At 48.7% G+C, this 22,347-nt stretch overlaps 1 protein-coding gene across 1 annotated transcript in view; it reads left to right on the top strand.

Moving 5' to 3' along the window:
- The window catches only part of TXNRD2 (thioredoxin reductase 2), a 342,307-nt gene that overhangs the window by 245,154 nt on the left and 74,806 nt on the right, over window positions 1-22,347 (top strand). The gene's annotated exons all lie outside the window — the stretch shown is intronic.

Here is a 22,347-nt window from a genome sequence, read left to right as displayed (position 1 = left end):
TTCATTTATCGTATTTCCTGCTGGAGTATTTCATTTTCATAAGTTCTGTCCATATGCATTTGTTTTGTTGATGCCATATATGTTCTTTTAATGTATAGTCTGTATTGCATACTTGCCCTGATTGCACTGAAGAGCTTTACAAAACGAGCATTTACAATGCAATAGGTCTTGCAATTGTGAGATTTTGAGCTATTTGCTTTGTAAATGACAATGCCTTTCATATTATTAAAAGGCATTGTCATTTACAATACCTAGAATCCAAAGTTAAAACACAGGACTTGTAACACTTTTCACTGGCAGGGAGCAAGTATTTGCCTTGTCATTTAAGTATTTGCCTTGCCGCTTTAAATCCTGTTGCTTGATCATTCACTGCAACAAAAGGTTCCTCTCAAGTAAACGTTCGAAAACAAGAAAGCATTAGTAAAAAGACTGTCTTTTTTTTTTTTACCTTATTAGAGCAGTGTAGGTTCAAATTTGGGAGCAACATTTTTGCCCCTTCCATTAGGCTGAGTTTGGGAACCGGGAGATAAACTTTGTTGTCCTCCAAATCAAGGCAACGGCAGGCGCAAGCGTCTCATTCTTTCGCCAGGAGGAGTTAAAATAAGTGTTTGAAATACAATTGCGGCTCGTGTGCTTTAGCTGTAAACATCTTAAGCTGAAGGGCGGGCCCTGATTGCTTCAAAAGTAAGGAAATACAAAAGCACTTTCTTTTCTATTTCTTTACTTTTCAACCAATCACGGCACTGCGCTTTAGCTTAAGATGTTTACAGTTAAAGCATTAGTGCGGCAATTGTAACCAAAGTAAATAAGGAGAAAAAATAGGCATGCAGCCGCGTTTGGCAATGCAACTAACCATAAGATAGACATGGCCGCCGTTACTCCTGCCTAGGTGACGCGCTGGATACATTTAATTACAAGACACGAGGCACCCATGATTTAATGTAAAAATAAACAACGATTTGGGCGAGCTGCATGGCCCCTGCGAGTGGCGCCATAGCTCCATAGTGAAAGCCCACATAGTGCGCTGCAAATACTAAGAAAATAGTGCCCACTCACTTATAAGGCAGACCGTGTAACAAGCCAAGTAAAAGGTCCAGTTGTTATGGTAGGTAACAAATGCAGACAAGATGGCACCAAAAAGGGACTAACAAGTCTAATAATGACTCGGAAGCCCGCGTTTACGAAGGACAATGGCACAAGCCCATGACAAATATGGGCGGGGAGTGGGCGAGGCTTCCAGCACATACTCCAATACAGCATGCCTCGCAGAGCGAGCAGCGCATGCGTGCTGCCGCTAGGCTCGACCTAAAAAACAGACTAGTTACACACGTTCTAGGCAGAACGAGATAAAGTGATGTGCCCAGAATCACAGGACGGTGAGCTGAAGCTGGTATTCACAGTTCCCCACCTCCGAGGGCAGCAGCTGAAACTGCTGGGCCCCCTCCCTCTTCTGCCTAACAATGTCTGCCCTGGGACATCATGGATAATTCTGCTCAGTGTTTGCCGCCCGTGGCTGCATTGATAATTCTGTTCTCTTTTGCTGACATCTGCCTTTAATCGGAATTATGTAGTGCTGCCTGGGTTCATTTTGCTATAGAAACTTTGGGAGCGTGCAGTGTAATGGCCTCTTCCAAAATGTTCTGTCAGTTTTGTAACTCGACCAAACGCTACAGGTTATCATTCAACAAATGCGGCTAACACTTCGTGGTTGACTGTCAGCTACGAAGGTTATGCGCTGAGGCCAACCACAGCTCGCTGAGTTTCGTGCTCCATTCGGCTTTTGGTAAAAAAAAAAAAATGCAATTTTTATATAGCGCCAACTCGACCGGAAGGTATAGGAACACTTTACATGAGCACCAGTTACATTACACAAGGGCAGATTTATTTGTGGAAGGCACAGGGAGATGAAGCAATTTTGCCCAGAATCACAGGATGTTGAGCCGAGGCAGAGACTCGAAGCTGGTTCTCCAGCTCCAAACTGGCAGCTCTGGCCGCTAGCAAAACACACAAGATGATGAACGGAATGTTGCACAATGGCAAAACATTCACCCCCAATCACAGATCTGGGTTTAATCCATCGTTATTTTGCTCACCTCGCCGCCCCAGTTCAGACATGGCCATATGCAAATCAGTCTTGACCCTGTGCCTCATGGGAACAGTCCAGCCCGAACTGCCAAGCCATGTCTTCCCTTGGCCGAAATCAAGCATCCTAGGACCGGTTTCTGGCTATCAGCCGTCATCAGCCAGGATAGCTTGACTCCAGTGGCGTAGTGAGTACGGGACCCACGTCTGGGCATTCCCTTCCCACATATGGTGAACAGCAAAACACACAAGATGATGGACGGAATGTTGCACAATGACAAAACATTCACCCCCAGTCACAGATCTGGGTTTAATCCATCGTTATTGTGCTCACTAATTTGCATATGGCCATGTCTGAACTGGGGTGGCTTGGTGAGCAAAATAACGATGGATTAAACCCAGATCTGTGACTGGGGGTGAATGTTTTGCCATTGTGCAACATTCCGTCCATCATCTTGTGTGTTAGCTCTGGCCGTTAGGCCACGTTCTGTCCAGCAGGTAGCAGCTGAGTGGGTTACAGGTCAGGCTGTGGTGCAGGCGTGCAGGGAGGCCTTTACGGCCTGCATCTCACCCTCTCTCACCCTCCCCACTTTGATATCTTAACCCCGCACCCCTTCTTTCAGAGATGGGATCGCGTGCCTCTCTGGCTTCTTGGCTCAACAGCCACAGGAAGTCGGGGAAACGAGGGAAGCCCCCGTCAGCTGCTCGCGTGCAGCAGGTGTGGCCTGTTCTATCCTGGTTCGAGGCATGTTGGCTGCTGAATTCATATCTGTGCATAGATCGCCACCTAGTGTTGGGTCCGGATGATTGCACATTGTTGTCCTGGAAGAGTCTTCGAAGTATCACGACATAGGTGGCTCCTCCCCTGGACTACAGTGCGCATGGGCATCGACTCCATCCCCAGATTGTTTTTTTCCGCCATTGGGTTCGGATGTGCTTCGGTTCCCTCTGTCGGAACCGACAGTTGTTTAACTTCTACTCGAGACCAAAAGGTCTTTAGGCTGGGCGTCGGTATAGTTGCGTACGAGTTTTCTTTCTGACTCTCAGCTCCGATCTCTTACTGCCCTTCCACGTGCCTTCGGCGCGGACGGGCCTACCCTACACCTCTAGCTATGGAGCGGACTCCATTTAAAAAGTGTCCGCTGTGTCACTCCAAATACTCACACCTCGACGTGCACCCTGTGTGCAATACCTGCTTGTCACCGGATCACTGCGAGGACACCTGCATGGCGTGTTCGAAATTCCGGAGCAAGAAGACCTTGAAGATTCGTCGGGCCAATCGGCTCCAAGCTCAACTATCGGCTGCGGCGCCCCCTCCAGACGACATTTTCCAGGAATCCGTCGAGGTGGAAGACGACGCGCAAGATTCGGACTATGGTCCCGCGTGCGACGAGGAGACCTACGACGCGGGTGAGGAGGACTTTGACGAAGTCTCCGACGAGGTAGGGGACGACGATCAGGCTTGTGCCACGATGGGGGATAGCTCGGAGGAGGAGCATCCCCAACCAGACTCTGGGGTTATACCCTTTCATACGGCCCAGGTCGAGGGATCGCCTTCGGGCCTTACCCAAGACCTAACTATAAGTCCTACGTCCCCGCCTCCGGGCCCGGTCACGGACATTTCAGGACCATCACTTCAGTTTGTAAAACCGAAAGTGAAGCCAACTGGTCACGCACCATCGGATCCGAAACCGAAACCGAAAGTGGCGCAGGTGATGAAGGTTCTGGAGGCGTCAACTACAAAAACACCCAAAATGGCCGACCACAAGCGTCGCGCCAAAATGGCCGACCCGAAGGCCTCTGGGTCGGCGCCGAAGGCGAAGTCCTCCGATGCGGCCGCGTCGGCGCCGAAAGGGGTCGTGGACCCGAAGACGGCTCCGAAGAAGCGTCAGGGCGACGACGCCAATAGGCATGGACCGCCGGCACCGAAGAAGGTGCCCTCGGACATTGTGGATCTCGAGGATGAAGAATCGCTCGAGCAGGTCCAGCCCTCTCCAGCCTTCACAAAGAAGGTGACGGAATCCTTGCAGCGGATTCGAAAGGCCGGTGTTAATCCCGCTCAGGCCACTGTAGCGCCTAAGCCTACTGCGGCCCACACGCCTATCCGTTTCACTCTCCCACCCAAGTCGGCGCCGAAGGCCTTCGCGCCGAAGCTGGGCGGATCCGCTAAGGAGCCATCGACGCCAAAAGCTGCCTCAGCGGTGCCAAAACCTCGACTCCAGCCGCTTGCAGTCGAGGAACGTCGTGAGGTATTCATCGTTGCCAACACCGGAAAACTGTCGCTCCTCAACAGGAAGATCACAACAGAGCCGGCGCTGGAACCCTTTAAGATCCCTCTTAAAAACAAGAAGGACTCTGCGGGATCTTCGGCTATGGTGGAACCTGTGTCCCCCCAGGCCCAAGGGCACTCGCCGACGCATTCAGTCGCAGTCGATGCGGACGAGGAGGATGCCGAGTACAACTATCCAGCGTACTCGGATCCGGAGGAGGAGCCTGTGCCCTGGACAGCCGGAGCCGACACCGAGGACCCGCAGTCGGGTCAGGACACCCAGCTTTTCGCCGCCAAGACGTCCCCTACAGAAGACTCGGCGGCCTTCAATGCGTTGATAGAGAGAGCTGCGGCCAACCACGACGTCGAACTACACTCAGACCCCGTGGATGTGGACTTCCTGTTCGACACCTTCTCGGTGGCTGAAAAGTCGGTCAAAACGCTGCCGATGCTTAAGGGGGTGCTTAAACATGCCGCAGATGTTTTCAAGGAACCCACACGGGCGCGTGTGGTCAACCCTCGAATCGACAGGAAATATAGGGCCGCTCCCACAGATCCAACATATATCAAGGGACACTTGCCATTGGACTCCTTGGTTGTTTCCAACGCTCGGAAGAGGGCAAACTCTCAAACGACTGGTGACGCTCCTCCCCCAGATAAGGAGTCGAAAATCTTTGAAGCATCAGGCAAACGGATCGCTGTACAGGCAGCTAACATCTGGAAGATATCTAACACCCAAGCCCTGCTTGCACGTTATGATAGGGCCCATTATGACACACTTGAGGCCATCCTACAACACTTGCCTGACCAATACAAAGAGGCAGGGGAGATGCTTATTCAAGAGGGTAAACTCATTACTAACGCATCCATCAAATGTGCACTGGATGTGGCAGACACGGCCTCCAGAGCTATCAATACAAGCGTGTTACTTAGACGCCATGCCTGGCTTAGGATTTCGGGGTTCAAACCCGACATCCAGACTACTATACTAAATCAAACCGTAAATCCTGACCATCTGTTTGGCCCTGAGGTGGATGCCTCCCTAGAAAAAATGAAAAAAGACACAGAAACTGCCAAGTCAATGGGGGCGTTACAAAGTCAGCAGTTTCGAAGTGGCTCCTTTCGCCGCTCAAATTCAAAAGGCACCTCAAGAGGACAGGCATCCCAATCCACACAATACTACAAAAGTAACACCCAAGCCTCGTATAACAACAAGGGCAGAGGTGGTTACAGAGGCAATAATGTCAAGGGCAGGGGACGTGGAAACAATGGCTCCAGGTCCACCACCACCACCAAGCAGTGACGTCTTGTCACTGCCCCCCGACCACACAACACCAGTCGGGGGGAGACTCCAGCAGTTCCTGCCAGCGTGGGAGTCCATCACCACGGACAGGTGGGTGAGGTCTCTTATCCAGTACGGGTACTGTCTGGAGCTTACGTCCATTCCACCGGACATACCGCCAAGAAGCCGGCCTATGTCCGGCGAGCACTTGACCTTGTTGCAGCAAGAAGTTCTAGTTATGCTGCAAAAAGGGGCAATAGAGCTCGTTCCATTGCAAGAACGGGGAACAGGGGTTTACTCCCTGTATTTTCTCATCCCCAAAAAGGACGGGTCCCTCAGACCGATCCTGGACCTCAGGCCCCTGAACTGGTACATCCTCTCGGAGCACTTCCATATGCTCACGTTACAGCAGGTGCTTCCCCTGCTTCAACAGGGGGACTTCCTGGCTACGCTGGATCTGAAAGATGCCTATTTTCATATCCCCCTGCATCCTTCCCACAGGAAGTATCTCAGATTCACGATCTTAGACCAGCATTACCAGTTCAAGGTTCTGCCGTTCGGGGTCACCACGGCACCGAGAGTGTTTACCAAGTGCCTAGCGACTGTGGCAGCGCATCTCCGTCGCCAGCACGTCCACGTCTTTCCCTACCTGGACGACTGGCTCATTCAAGCAAGGACAGAACAGCAGTGCGTCGACCACGTGTCACGCACCATTCATCTCCTGCACGATCTGGGATTCTCTCTGAACTACCCAAAGTCCCATCTCCAGCCCGCCCACGTGCGACAGTACCTGGGCGCAACAATCAACACTCTGGCAGCCACCGCGCAGCCAAATTCAGTGAGAATCGCCAGTATCCAGGCGCTGATCCAACGATTCAGACCCCAACACTCGCTTCCAGCGAGGGTGTTTCTGCAGTTGATAGGCATGATGGCCTCCTGCATCTCCATTGTCCCGCACGCGAGACTACATATGCGTCCGCTTCAGGAGTGCCTGGCACGTCAGTGGACTCAGGCTCATGGGCAACTGACAGACCTAGTGTTGGTGAGCGGTCGGGCTTACAACTCTCTGCATTGGTGGAATCCACAAAACCTTTGCAAGGGCCGACCATTCCAAGAGCCTGTCCCACAGATTATCCTGACGACGGACGCCTCTCTCCAGGGATGGGGAGCGCATGTACTCCATTACACTGTGCAGGGACTATGGACACTACAGCAACGGAAGATGCACATCAATGAGTTGGAGTTGATGGCAATCTTCATGGCCTTGAAGGCGTTCAAAGTACATCTGTGCAACAAAGTCGTGTGGATCCGGACGGACAACATGACAGCCATGTACTACATTCAGAAGCAGGGAGGCACACACTCTCCACAGCTGTCTCATCTGGCTCAGAGCATGTGGAAGTGGGCCATTCAGAGGAACATCTTCCTCATGGCGGAGCATCTCCCGGGCAAGGACAATCAAATGGCGGACCTGCTCAGCAGGCACAGCCATCAGATGCACGAGTGGGAGATACATCCATCAGTACTCCAACCGTACTTCCAAAGGTGGGGTCATCCAGAAATAGACCTATTCGCCACAAAGGAGAACGCAAAATGCCAAAGCTTCGCCGCCAGGTTCCCACACCCGCAATCACAGGGCAATGCGATGTGGATGAACTGGTCAGGCAGATTTGCGTACGCTTTTCCCCCAGCACCTCTGATACCGCTGGTGGCACGCAAGCTCAGGCAGCACTCAATGACGCTCATCCTGGTTGCTCCAACGTGGGCTCGCCAACCATGGTATACCACGTTTCTGGAACTTTCCGTGGTACCGCATCAAAGGCTTCATCTCACTCCCAGCCTTCTGACGCAGAGCCATGGCGACATTCAGCACCCAGATCCGCAACAGCTCAACCTGGCGATCTGGCTCCTGAAGTCCTAGAGTTTGGCTACCTCAATCTTCCTCCCGATTGTATGGACATCATTCGGGAAGCAAGGAAGCCCACTACTAGAGCTTGCTATGCGGCTAAATGGAAGAGGTTTGTCATCCACTGTGCTCAGCACAATATTGACCCGCTAGATGCTTCCATCCAAAACATCATCTGTTACCTTTTTCACCTGTATCGATGCAATCTAGCGTACTCTTCCATCCGCATTCACCTATCTGCTATTGCAGCATACCTCCAAAATAGGCAGCACCTGTCACTCTTTAAGGTTCCCGCTATCAAAGCCTTTCTGGAAGGACTCAAAAGGGTCATTCCGCCAAGGACCCCACCAGATCCAGAATGGAACCTCAACGTGGTTCTTACACGGCTGATGGGTCCTCCCTTTGAGCCACTGCACTCTTGTGAGCTTCAGTTTCTAACTTGGAAGGTTGCGTTCTTAGTAGCCATTACATCGCTACGGAGGGTTAGCGAACTGCAGGCGCTCACCATCCAAGAACCTTTCTTCCAAGTCCATGCTAACAGGGTAGTGCTCCGCACTAACCCTAAATTCCTACCCAAAGTGGTATCACAATTCCACATAAATCAAACAATTGAATTGCTGGTGTTTTTCCAAAACCCAGAGACGCTGGCGGAGCGCATGCTCCACACCCTTGATGTGAAAAGGGCTTTAATGTACTATGTAGACAGGACAAAAGATTTCCGCAAAACCAAACAGCTTTTTGTTGCTTTTGCCACACACCACAAGGGAAACGCTATCTCCAAAGCAGGGATTGCTAGATGGATAGTAAAGTGCATTCAGATCTGTTACGCTAAAGCTAAGCGCACTCTCACTATCCCACCGAGGGCCCACTCCACCAGGAAGTTAGGGGCCTCTATGGCTTTCCTAGGTAACATTCCCTTAGAAGATATCTGTAGAGCAGCCACATGGTCTACCACACACACTTTCACTAAGCACTACTGTGTAGACGTGCATTCCAAACAGCAGGCAGCTGTTGGTCAGGCTGTTCTAAAAACGCTTTTTCAGACTTCTGCAGCTGGCACGGGCGGCCGCCGTTAATGGAGGGACTGCTATGTATTCTATGCACAGATATGAATTCAGCAGCCCACATGCCTCGAACTGCAAATGCTACTTACCAGTATGCATCTGTTCTTGGCATGTAGGGCTGCTGACATTCATATCGCCCACCCTCCTCCCCGGCGCCTGTAGCAGCTGCAGTATTCATTCATACATACACATATGCTCATAGCATGGTCATCATTCACTTCTTCACTCCATCTCTGCCAATGGCTAAAAACAATCTGGGGATGGAGTCGATGCCCATGCGCACTGTAGTCCAGGGGAGGAGCCACCTATCTCGTGATACTTCGAAGACTCTTCTAGGACAACAATGTGCAATCATCCGGACCCAACACTAGGTGGCGATCTATGCACAGATATGAATGTCAGCAGCCCTACATGCCAAGAACAGATGCATACTGGTAAGTAGCATTTGCATTACAGAGGGGCCCCCAGGAGGAAAGTGGTCTCACATCCGATCCGGAATCGGGTCCAGGGGGTGTCATGTTATTGTTGCCGCCTGGCAGCGTCAGGCCGGGGACCTGTGAGCAGGGATGGGGCAGCAGGGGACAACCTTCCCCGGAGGAAGGCAGCGCCCCCAGGAGGCCTGGCCACGTGAGGCGAGACTGCTGGACGGACCCCAGCAGACTTCACAGGGCGAGCCGAGCTAAGGGTCAAGCCCAGAACATGTGTGCCATGTAGATCATGCAAGAAACATCACCTAAAATATGATGACGTCTTTTCAAAATCAAAAAAGTGTATTCTGCTGAACATGTGGAAGTTTCGACTTTAATACGTCACATTTTAGCACTGCACCGAGAAGAAGTCATTATTAAAAGTGATCGCTTTTAAACATGGACAATCTGCCCTCGCCCTTATCCTGCCCACAGTGCCATTAGTGAACAGCGGGGCAGGACAGTGTCACTCGAGCCCTGTGCGTGGCCCGGATTCTTAAACCTACAGCAGCGTGACAAACTATTCAGGTAAACACAATAGGTTTTTGTACAGTTTGTCATCTGAACTCGCGTATATGAAGATGTTTTTCTTCTGCGATAGTGAAGAAAAAGATAGATTCGGTAAAAGAAAATGTTTGCCGAAGATCACACTATTTGGGTAAGCAGGCAATCCGCAATGAATGCAAGTTTTCTGGTTTCACTTAGTACAAATTAGTCACTAAATGGAAATCTATTAGTGCCTCCTTTTACTTCAAACGTTCATGCTTTATTTTGATGTCTTTCTGCAGGAGGGTAGAGCCAGGGTGGCAGGCAGAAACCACCTGAAAGCTCGGCTCGTTAAGAGCTCGAGGTTCTACCAGGGCCTGGAGCTGTCCCGAGCCAGGCTCCAGTCTGGTCCAGCTTTCAGCCGCTCGCCCACGTCTAGTGCCCAGCTTACCTGTAGCATACGTAGCTGGTCTTTCAGGGGCACCCACTAACGGACTCCTTATGAAATATCCAATTTTTGATCTGACCTGGCTCAGTTATCTGTACAGGTGTTACCAATTCCTTAAAATATACATAGAATGAGCCTAGTCTCCTAAATGATTAGACTCTTTCACCTCTTGCCATTGTCTGGTTGGAGTGTCATTCTGTCTCCCATAAAGTGCTCGAATTGGAATGAATGTTATATTTGAAAAATAACCTGGTCCTCACACCTTCATTTTTTTTATCTCGTGCACAGAAAGCAACCCTTGCATTTGTGTTTTTTACTACAGTAGGCTTTTAAAAAAATGTTTTTGTCAGGACAGGAGTGCAAGCCTGTCCTTAGCATGGCCACCTCATTGGTTTTTCATTTTGTCACAATGGGCCGTCCTCACTCGCAAGATCCCAGTTGTAGCTCAACTCCGCCCTCCTTGTTACCAAGGCCTTCCTACTGATGCACCGCTCCATACACTGTCAGCGCCAGGCAGCTCCCATGATGCTCTTTCATTGAGCGCCACCATTGTTCACCTGTCACGCACTCTTCTACAAATCACAGCGCCTGGCCCGGAAGCTTATCTCCTCCATGTGGAACCAGCTCCCCTGATGAGAGGCAGTCCTGCTTGTTTTCGGTCTCTGCCTTATATCTCTGCTCCTCCACCATTACCACCACTGTCATTATCATTACTAGCACTATTATCACTAATACCACCACCACCATATCACCACTGCCACTATTTTTCCAATCATTGCAATCACCACCATTAGCCGTACCAATTACTACCACCACCACCATAGCCAGTGCCACCACCAGCCCCCATTACAATTGGCACCATCATTACCACAACCACCAGCGTCACTCGCCTTACTATTAACACCACCATCCTACTGCACTACTACCATTACTACCACTTTTATTACCACCGCTATTACTACCATTAGCAATTCCAGTAGCCATTTCAATTTTGACTGCCATGAAGATTACCAAGACTGTTACCACCACCACCAGCATTATCAACCTTACCATGGACACCACCATTCCCACCACCAGCATTATCAACCTTACCATGGACACCACCATTCCCACCACCAGCATTATCAACCTTACCATGGACACCACCATTCCCACCACCAACATTATCAACCTTACCATGGATATTAACCTTACCATGGACACCACCATTCCCACCACCAGCATTATCAACCTTACCATGGACACCACCATTCCCACCACCAACATTATCAACCAACATTATCAACCTTACCATGGACACCACCAGCATTATCCTTACCATGGACTCCACCATTCCCACCACCAGCATTATCAACTTTACCACGGACTCCAACATTCCCACCACCAGCATTATCAACCATACCATGGACACCACCATTCCCACCACCAGCATTATCAACCATACCATGGACACCACCATTCCCACCACCAACATTATCAACCTTACCATTCCCACCACCAACATTATCAACTTTGCCATGGACACCACCAGCATTATCCTTACCATGGACACCACCATTCCCACCACCAGCATTATCAGCCTTACCATGGACACCACCAGCATTATCAACCTTACCATGGACACCATCATTCCCACCACCAGCATTATGAACCTTACCATGGACACCACCTGCATTATCAACCTTACCATGGACACCACCATTCCCACCACCAGCATTATCAACCATACCATGGACACCACCATTCCCACCACCAGCATTATCAACCATACCATGGACACCACAATTCCCACCACCAACATTATCAACCTTACCATTCCCACCACCAACATTATCAACTTTACCATGGACACCACCAGCATTATCCTTACCATTGACACCACCATTCCCACCACCAGCATTATCAACCTTACCATGGACACCACCAGCATTATCAACCTTACCATGGACACCACCATTCCCACCACCAGCATTATCAACCTTACCATGGACACCACCATTCCCACCACCAACATTATCAACCTTACCATGGACACCACCAGAATTATCCTTACCATATACTCCACCATTCCCACCACCAGCATGATCAACCATACCATGGACACCACCAGAATTATCCTTACCATGGACTCCACCATTCCCACCACCAGCATTATCAACCTTACCATGGACACCACCAGCATTATCAACCTTACCATGGACACCACCAGCATTGACACCACCAGCATTATCAACCTTACCATGGACACCACCAGCATTATCAACCTTACCATGGACTCCAACATTCCCACCACCAGCATTATCAACCATACCATGGACACCACCAGCATTATCAACCTTACCACGGACTCCAACATTCCCACCACCAGCATTATCAACCATACCATGGACACCACCATTCCCACCCCCAGCATTATCAACCTTACCATTCCCACCACCAACATTATCAACTTTACCATGGACACCACCAGCATTATCCTTACCATGGACTCCACCATTCCCACCACCAGCATTATCAACCTTACCATGGACACCACCAGCATTATCAACCTTACCACGGACTCCAACAATCCCACCACCAGCATTATCAACTATACCATGGGCACCACCATTCCCACCACCAGCATTATCAACCATACCATGGACACCACCATTCCCACCATAAGTATTATCAACCATACCATGGACACCACCATTCCCACCACCAACATTATCAACCTTACCATTCCCACCACCAACATTATCAACTTTACCATGGACACCACCAGCATTATCCTTACCATGGACACCACCATTCCCACCACCAGCATTATCAACCTTACCATGGACACCACCATTCCCACCACCAGCATTATCAACCATACCATGGACACCACCATTCCCACCACCAACATTATCAACCTTACCATTCCCACCACCAACATTATCAACTTTACCATGGACACCACCAGCATTATCCTTACCATGGACACCACCATTCCCACCACCAGCATTATCAGCCTTACCATGGACACCACCAGCATTATCAACCTTACCATGGACACCACCATTCCCACCACCAGCATTATCAACCTTACCATGGACACCACCAGCATTATCAACCTTACCATGGACACCACCATTCCCACCACCAGCATTATCAACCATACCATGGACACCACCATTCCCACCACCAGCATTATCAACCATACCATGGACACCACCATTCCCACCACCAACATTATCAACCTTACCATTCCCACCACCATTATCAACTTTACCATGGACACCACCAGCATTATCCTTACCATTGACACCACCATTCCCACCACGAGCATTATCAACCTTACCATGGACACCACCAGCATTATCAACCTTACCATGGACACCACCATTCCCACCACCAGCATTATCAACCTTACCATGGACACCACCAGCATTATCAACCTTACCATGGACACCACCATTCCCACCACCAACATTATCAACATTCCCACCATTCCCACCACCAGCATTGACACCACCAGCATTATCAACCTTACCATGGACACCACCAGCATTATCAACCTTACCACGGACTCCAACATTCCCACCACCAGCATTATCAACCATACCATGGACACCGCCATTCCCACCACCAGCATTATCAACCTTACCATTCCAACCACCAACATTATCAACCTTACCATTCCCACCACCAATATTATCATTTTTGCCATGGACACCACCAGCATTATCCTTACCATGGACTCCACCATTCCCACCACCAGCATTATCAACCTTACCATGGACACCACCAGCATTATCAACCTTACCACGGACTCCAACATTCCCACCACCAGCATTATCAACTATACCATGGACACCACCATTCCCACCACCAGCATTATCAACCATACCATGGACACCACCATTCCCACCATAAGTATTATCAACCATACCACCGCTATTACTTCCTTTAGCAACACCATAGCCATTTCAATTATGACTACCATGAAGATTACCAGGACTGTTACCACCAACCTTACCATGAGCAACCTTGCTGTGAACACCACCTTTCTCTCCGCCACCAGCACTATCATCCTTACCACGAACAACACCCTTATCTCACTACGACCACCGGTATTACCAACCCCATTTTCATCACCAAATCCTATTGGTTTGGATGTAATGAGCTTCATGCTAACAAAAGCAAAAACAAATATTGTTTGGTCATTTAAGCCATATCTGATGGCTTTGCCAGAATTCTCGGCGTTTTAACCCCTAGAATGTCTAGATGACCTGGTGGAGGATGTCATTACTGTTGTGGGGAAGAAGACACGTATCTGTGACCCCCCATTTCAGCCTTAATGAGCTCCAATTTCAGCCTTAAAGAGCTCCCATTTCCATCAGTGGCCCTGGCATCAGAGTGTTGAAACGTTCAGTGTTGCCAGCATCATGTACCAGCTCAAGGGCCTGTCCGACAGTCATGAACCAGAGTCGGAGGGGCCTTGGGCCGGTTTTATGGCAGTTTGTGGGCTTGTTTTAGGGTCTGCTGGGACTGGTTTTAAGACAGCAAGTACAGATGCATGCAGTTTCCCATACGTTGCAGAGTGCCTGTATAACGTGTCTTACAAGTTCAAAACTGTCCTGTTCGCAAAGGGGGGGCACTTTTTTCTCTCTCTCATTCGCTAAGAGGCCACTTTTATTTTGGTGCCCGAGCCTGAATACTGTTTCCTTCTGAGCCTGTCATGAAGTGTCACCTGAGGTCAAGCTAAATGTGCCCGTTGTATTTACCTAAGGATGAGTCTTGCTAAATCAACAAGCATTAAGTATTGTCGTCACAGTGCCTTGTGTGAACACTACATTAGGGACCTGCCGCAGGGGGATGCCTAAACCCTTCGGTAACAAACCAAAACATTCACCCCCAGTCAAGAGATCTGGGTTCAATCCTTCATTTTTTTGCTCACCATGCCACTCCAGTTTAGACCTGGCCATATGCAATTCCATCTTGACCCTGTGCCTCATGGGAACAGTCCATCCCCAACTGCCAATCCAGGTCCTCCGTGGATTCGAAACAAGCACCCCAGGACCGGTTTCAGGGTTTCACCCCATATCAGCCAGGATAGCTTAAATCCAGTGGCACGGTGAGCCCAGGATCCACGTCTGGGCATACAATGGATTTAGGCCCAGACCTCTGTACTGTAGTTAATGTATGACATTGTGCTGCATTCTGTCCAACAATTGTTCATTTTGCATTTGTCACCCCGAGTGGAACGGGTATGCCCAGACGTGAGTCCCGTCCTCTCCATGCCACTGGAATCAAGCTATCCTGGCTGAGGAGTGAACCCCCGAAACCAGTCCTAAGATGCTTGTTTCCAGTCCAGGGACGACCTGGCCTAGCAGTTCGGGCTGGACTGTTCCCATGGGGAACAGGGTCAAGACTGATTTGCATATGGCTGGGGTCAAACTGGAATGGCATGGAGTGCAAAAAAACTATGGATTTAGGCCCAGATGTCTGTACTGGGGTGAATGTATGACATTGTTCTGCATCCTGTCCACCAACTGCTATTTTTGCATTTGTCACCCCGAGTGGAACGGGTATGCTCAGACGTGAGTCTCGTGCTCTCCACGCCACTGGAAACAAGCTATCCTCGCTTATGAGGGCTGAAAGCTCGAAAGCGGTCCTAGGATGCTTCTTTCCAGTCCAGGGAGGACCTGGCTTGGCAGTTCAGGCTGGATTGTTCCCATGAGGCACAGGTTCAAGACTGATTTGCATATGACTGGGTTCAAACTGGAATGACATGGTGAGCAGAAAATTATGGATTTAGGCCCAGATCTCTGTACTGGGGTGAATGTATGACATTGTTCTGCATTCTGCCCATCAATTGTTATTTTTGTCCATTTCGTCACGGGCACCCAGTAAATACCCCAGTGTAACCGATGTGCGCTGTCCCTTGACAACCTTTATACGTTCTATAATATGGTTCAAAATGCAGTCACTTAAAACTGCTGTCCTGTAAAACACTACACAGTGCCCTACATTGTGACTGCAGCGGAACCCAGTGTGAAATGCTCCCCATACCTCACCACACACACACACACATACACACACACACACGGACTTAGACGTTCGACTCGAGAGCCGTTTATATGTCCGCCCAGTGAGTAAGAAATACTCCTGTTTATGCACCATGGAATACCCACCCTCGAATGCCCGTGAGCTGTTTGCTCGCTGGTTCTGTCCAGTCAGTGTAGGCCACGTGCTGTGCCCGTGCCCGCACACAGTGAGGCAGTCCTCGCCTCTACATCGCTCTCCGCATCAGCTTGCTGCACCAGCGTCCACTCTAACCGTGCACCCCCTGCGGTGCTCACCTCCTTGCCGGAAGAGTATACCCAGTCGATGATCTTTGTTGCCTTGAAGGATGCCCTGTTGCCTGGTTTTCTTCGCCTTCAGGCGTTGGCCGTTTTAAGTGTGCTTTGAACTCCGCATATTAGTAAGTCACGAATTAGCATCATCTGTGCATCTAAAATAAGTTAGCATTGTTAGGCCACTCAACAGTGTTTTTAAACTCAACATGACACAGATGAAAGGCTGAGCCAGCCATTCTAAGAATCAAACCTGCCATGTGCTAGTTTTCCAAGATCTGTGGAGCAGGCATGCGAACCCACTGAATTAGCTTAGTGAAGGGTGACATTCTGTAGCCTACAACAAGCATTGGCAAATCCAGTAGGCCTCTCCAATGGGACATATTGGCTTTGCCAATAGTTTTTGGCCATGCTGTGCAGTTTAAAATACATGCACGCACTGGCTCTAGTGACAGTGCACCACATGGTGGCACTGTCTTATTAGTTTTGAGATGAGCACAACAACCATGTTTATTAAGACAATATACATTCCAGGATATCAAAGAGATGGTAAATAGGCTACGCTCCATGGAAGAAGCAAGCACAGGAAGGACAAGCTAAAACAAGGCAAGCCATCCAATAGAAAACTAGCAAATAAAAGTAGCAGTAAAACACAGGAATGGGCAAACCGCAGCCCGTGTATGTTCTTGATAAGCCCACAATATGTCTTTCACAACCAGACAACTCCCCCTGTCCGGTAGACTCAACCTAAAATCGACTTAAAAGTCGTTAGTTATCAATTGAAATGAACGCTCCATCCATCATCTGGACTGTGAGAAAATGGTGTGTTTTATATGGTGTGTTTGTGTGACCTCACCGTGTAATAAACTTACCAACCCCTTTAGGACCACTAGGTTTTGTTTTGTGAAATCTTTAGTTCAGTCCTATGGATCTGTGAAGGCAAGCTTACTTACACATGTGAGCATTGAAACAGCACCAAAACAATTGAAGTAGAAAGCCAACACCAATTTATAAAAATAGACTGCATTTTTAAGTGTTTTGGACACCACAACAAACAAGATCAACCAGAGTGTTCCAGATATATTGATTGTACAAGTCATTTAAAATATGCACTTTTTACTTTACTGTGAACAAGCATTGACAATTTTAACAAATTTGAAACGTAGACATTTTTTAGGAAAAACCTAGGTAAGTATCAATGCGGGTACTTTCAGTTACTTTAGGTGACCAACTCCGGCTGGGAGCCAGTCCAGGGGACCAGCAAGGAGTCTTAGACACAGTTCTCTCTTAGGGAGAAGCAGTCTTCAGTCAATTCCAGACACGTTTATCTTATTGCTACAGGTTTCTATGGAAGTGGTCCTGATGCAAGGGATACAGGATGCTAAAGATGCTATGGATGCAATGCAGTTGACGGAGGACTTTCTGCGACTACTCCTCAGTCCACAAACTTGGTGAGGCGGTCCAAGCCACAGGGGTTGACATCACTCGAAGTCCTCTAGGTCCTGGCAGAACCCCAGTCATCACTGAGCTACCAGTCGCCGGGTATCGCAGCTACACCTAAATCCTTCCCTGGGAGATACCTCATCTTCTCAGCTACCAACCTACACTCAGATGTCTCACCTGGGTCCAGCATACCAGGGTGCAACTTTGAGCATCAGCCTCCTGGCCTCTGGTGCAGCACATCAGTGGTTGTCAGCAATTTGAAGGTCTGGGCTACCAACTTTTCCCAGCAGGCTACTTCACCTTTTGTAGCACTGGGCTGAGTGCAGGAGGTCAGACAACTGACCCTGGGAGTCTCTTACTTTGGCTGGACAATGGAGACAATTTCTCCCAGAGCAGGAACTAGCAGGCACAGTTCCTTCTCCTTTGCAAGCCACCAGGTTCAGCAGGTGCAGTCCACATCGGTTCCACCTCTCTTCGCTGGGTACTTGGTGCAGTAGGGCAGTCCTTCTACAGCCCTTCTTACAGTCCAGTCGAGATCTGGGTGCCAGGGGTGCCATTTCTATGCTCAGAAAATTCCCTCAGGAAGGATGCGGTTGGTATTCAGTGGGCTTCCTGCTTCTCTCCCTCCTGATGACCACTTCAAGTGAAGTGTGGCATCTGGCTATCCCAGTATTCCAACATTCTTCCCACTTTCAACATGGCAGAACCCTTCTCTGGGCCTATAGGGCTCCCTTGCACTACCCTGAGGTGTGGCTTCCCTTGAGAAACTGGTTAGGCAGCTGGTTTCCCCTCTCCTTCCCGAGTGCCAACCTATCTAACTAAACAGTAGAGCAGCCCTTCTCCCTAGTGTTCCCCATTTGCTCTTCAAAGGCAACTCCTCCATTGCAGCTCATCTTTTGGTCTAACACCCTTGTGGCTTCCAGCCAAGGTGAGGGAACACCTCTCTTGCCGGCATGCTGCAGTTGTCTTCTTTCCAGAGAGTCATTTGCACGTCCCCCTAGGAGGGCTGAAGCTGTGTGCGACTGTGGATGGGCACAGGGGATTTAGGGCAACAAAGTGGCAACTTTATAAAAGTTGCACCCTGCAACAAGTTACTATAATTTCGACTTGGACATCAAGTCAGGCTTAAGGTAACGAGTTGTTTGATACTTTAAAGTATTGACTTTAGTAGTCCCAGTCAGTGGCAGCCTGTAATGCTACACTCGCCAATGGGGCTACTAGCCTTTTCACAGTAAAAACAACAATTGCATGATTTTACTTTTGGAACGTGTAACGAGTCCATGTTCCATTCTCTACTATACTGCACCCTGCCTTCGCACTCAATAGGTCTGCCTTCTGGGTAACTGATATATATTAAAGCTGGGAGGGTGGATTTTGCAATTGCTTTAAATGGCAAGGCCGAGTCAGCAGTTTAATTCTGCTCTTCTAGTCTGCAGTGGCAGACTGGGAGCCATATTTTACCTTGGTCACACCCAGGGTGCCACAACCAGTGCTGCACAACCAGTGCTAACTTACAGGCCTTGGGTACCCTGGATGTTATATACTAAGGACTTACAAATAAGTTAGCTTATGCCATTTGAGTATAAGCCATACACAGTTTAAAACCAGGGCACGGGTACTGAGGTCTGGTTGGCAGGCCTCAGTGCACTGTTAGAGTTAAAAAAACGAGCAGCATCAGTTCAAAACTATGGGGGGAGCACAGAAAGAGGCATTTCCTTGCATGAACTATGCATATAAGCAGGAAGATACCTTACTATCATCTGTAAGTCTTCCTGGTCACCCTAGGCAAGCACAGAAAATCAACTCCATGGAGATGCTGGCATGCTGTTTTTCACTCTGCTCCAATCTTCCCGGTGAGAACAATCGAGGGATTCTCAGTCATCCTTGTCCATCTGGCATGCCCACCCCTCCCAGATAACACAAGCTCAAAAACAAAACCCCTAGGGGCACTCTCCGCAAGCATACAACATGTCACACAACCAACACACCCCAAAGGCCACATCCTCAACCATGTTTTTTAAACATCACCAGTAACCCATTGCAAACCACCCATATCTCTGAACTAGACTGACCCCTTCACCATCCATATCTCCCTGCTCTGTATGAAATGTGAAAACCAAACCTTCAGATTTTTCTAAGACTCTCTGCTCCATGGCCTCCAAACTGCCCACTGGCACCCTTGAAATGCTTCCTACACCCCACAGGATGTCTCATCCAGGATATGAAGAAATATAATGCTTGAACTCATGTCTCACCTTATCAGCTCCACGTTAGATGCCAGTATCCTTCTAAACAACTTCAACACTTATTTATAAAACTGTTCCACAATTAAAACGTGCATGCAAGAGCATTCACCAACCTGGTACTCGAAAGACCTTGCTGACAATAAACAATCCATCCACTGACAGGGCTGTAAATGGGAGAAAAACAGAACTCCCAATGACCTCTTGATACTGCAGTCCATCCATGCAAAACACAGACATCTCATCACAGCAGGCAAACCAAAGTACTATACCAAGCCATCAGTGAAGAAACCCGTAGAAGCACAATGCTTTTCAAGACAATCATACACTGCTTTAAGACCCCTGTCAGTTCCACCATTTCCTCACTCCACAGAAAAGTGCAATAACTTCAACCTCTTCAGTAAAAAGAAAATACAGAAGATCGAGGGAGAACATTGACCACACCAAGACTGCTTCATCTCTTAGGCCCACTTCTTCCCATAGAATCCCATCATGGTCATCTTTTAAAGCACTACCTTTTGCAGTTTTAATCAACATACTCAATTCCCTCAAATTCAGTTCTCATATAGATGTCGTACCCTCGCCCTTCATCAAAGCTCTCTCTGGTGATTCTCTTTCTCACCCCTGCTCACCTTTGACAATGCTTCCATCACTCAAGTCATCTTCCAGAGGCTGCCAAGACAGAGCAGATCCCACTTAAAAAGAAACTCACACTAGACACTGATCACCTTGACAACTACCACCCATCTCTCACCCACCTTTCATTTGCAAGATCATTGAAAAAGTAATTTATGTTCAACTCCAAGTTTACAGGGGTATCGTCTGGCTTCAGGTGAGGCTGCAGCATGGAGACTGCTAACTTACAGATCTTAAACAATATCCTCCTGACCGCACATGAAGATGACACCTGCATCCTGATATTGGTGAACCTCTCAGCTGCCGTCAATACAGTCAAGCATTCCACCCTCCTATACACCCAGGAACCTCAAATAGGATCCCTTGCACTAATCTTCACAGGTTCTCCTCCTACCTTTCCTACCAACACCAGTTTGTTCACATGGGCACCTCTAGGTCCCGAAGGGTTCCTATCACCTGTGAAGTCCCATAGGATTCCATAGCCCCTTGTCATCTACAGCCTGTACATGGAGGCGCTCGGTACTCTACTCACAGGTAACAGCATCGAGGTTCCCCAGTATGCTGATGATGCACAAATTTGTTTTTCCACTCTCCTCCGCTTCCGACATCCAGTGCCTCAAAGACTGCCTGCACATCATCCAGATCTGGAAGTCCAGCGCAGGCCTGAAGCTGAACCCAACCAAGGCACAGTCCCTAATATTTGGGAAGAATAACAAATAAGAATTGGTACAACTGATATGAACCTTCATGGTTTTGAATCCTAACTTTCACTGCAAGCGAAGCCACGTGGATTCACCCCAGACATTGGAACACATTGCCAAAAAAAAAAAGACGACCTGGTACGAACTCTGTCTTCTAAAGAAAGTGAAACTGTTTCCTCCACAAACCAACTTCAGAACAGCTATTCAAATCCATGAATTTTAGTAGCACCGAGCAGCTGGATCCTAGATGACTGCACTACCAGGACTGGTCACAATTATTGGTACAGTATATTGCACACCTCAAGTGGCCTGCTGCTAGTAGACCACAAACAATTATCACAAACTACTTTGGATGAGAGGCAACATATGGAGAACAGAAACAGGTATAAGCATTTAACGACACAACATCTTCAAACTTTGTTTTTTATCTTTTATTTTCTGCGATGCACAATATGCCGATGACGAAACCGGCCAATGCGTTTCACCCAAAACTGGGCTTCTTCAGGGCAAAGGAATAATTGGCGATGAAAAAGTCCGTCATGTGAAGGTTAAGAGGCGGCGAGAACTGTTATTTCTTAGTAGAGAAAAGCTAAGGTCTCAAGTAGATGGGGGATTCTCACAGAGTAGACCCGAACCCCATAAGAACCGTAACGTGTCCGTGGAGCCGTGTCCGGAGGCCGTCTTTCAGGCAGTGTTGTGTCATTAAATGCTTATACCTGTTTCTGTTCTCCATTTGTTGCCTCTCATCCAAAGTAGTTTCTGTTCAAATCCTTGAATGCTACAAATCCTGGTGTGCTCCATGACTTCCCAGACTTCACACTGGGACCCCTAAAACGCATCTTGTACCCCAGATGGTGTCTCATCCAGGCCCTGAAGAAATATAATCACCCCCATCCTGATGGAATTCCATTTGCTCCCCTTGCCAGCCTGCACCTTCTTCAAAACCAGCTGCATAATTTATAAAGTCATCACAACTAGCACACCCGTTCATCTT

Source organism: Lissotriton vulgaris, chromosome 11 (genome assembly GCF_964263255.1).
Source record: "Lissotriton vulgaris chromosome 11, aLisVul1.2, whole genome shotgun sequence".
Lineage (NCBI taxonomy): Eukaryota > Metazoa > Chordata > Amphibia > Caudata > Salamandridae > Lissotriton > Lissotriton vulgaris.
The sequence above is the reverse complement of the archived record's forward strand: the minus strand, read 5'-3'. Positions and strand labels throughout refer to the sequence as shown.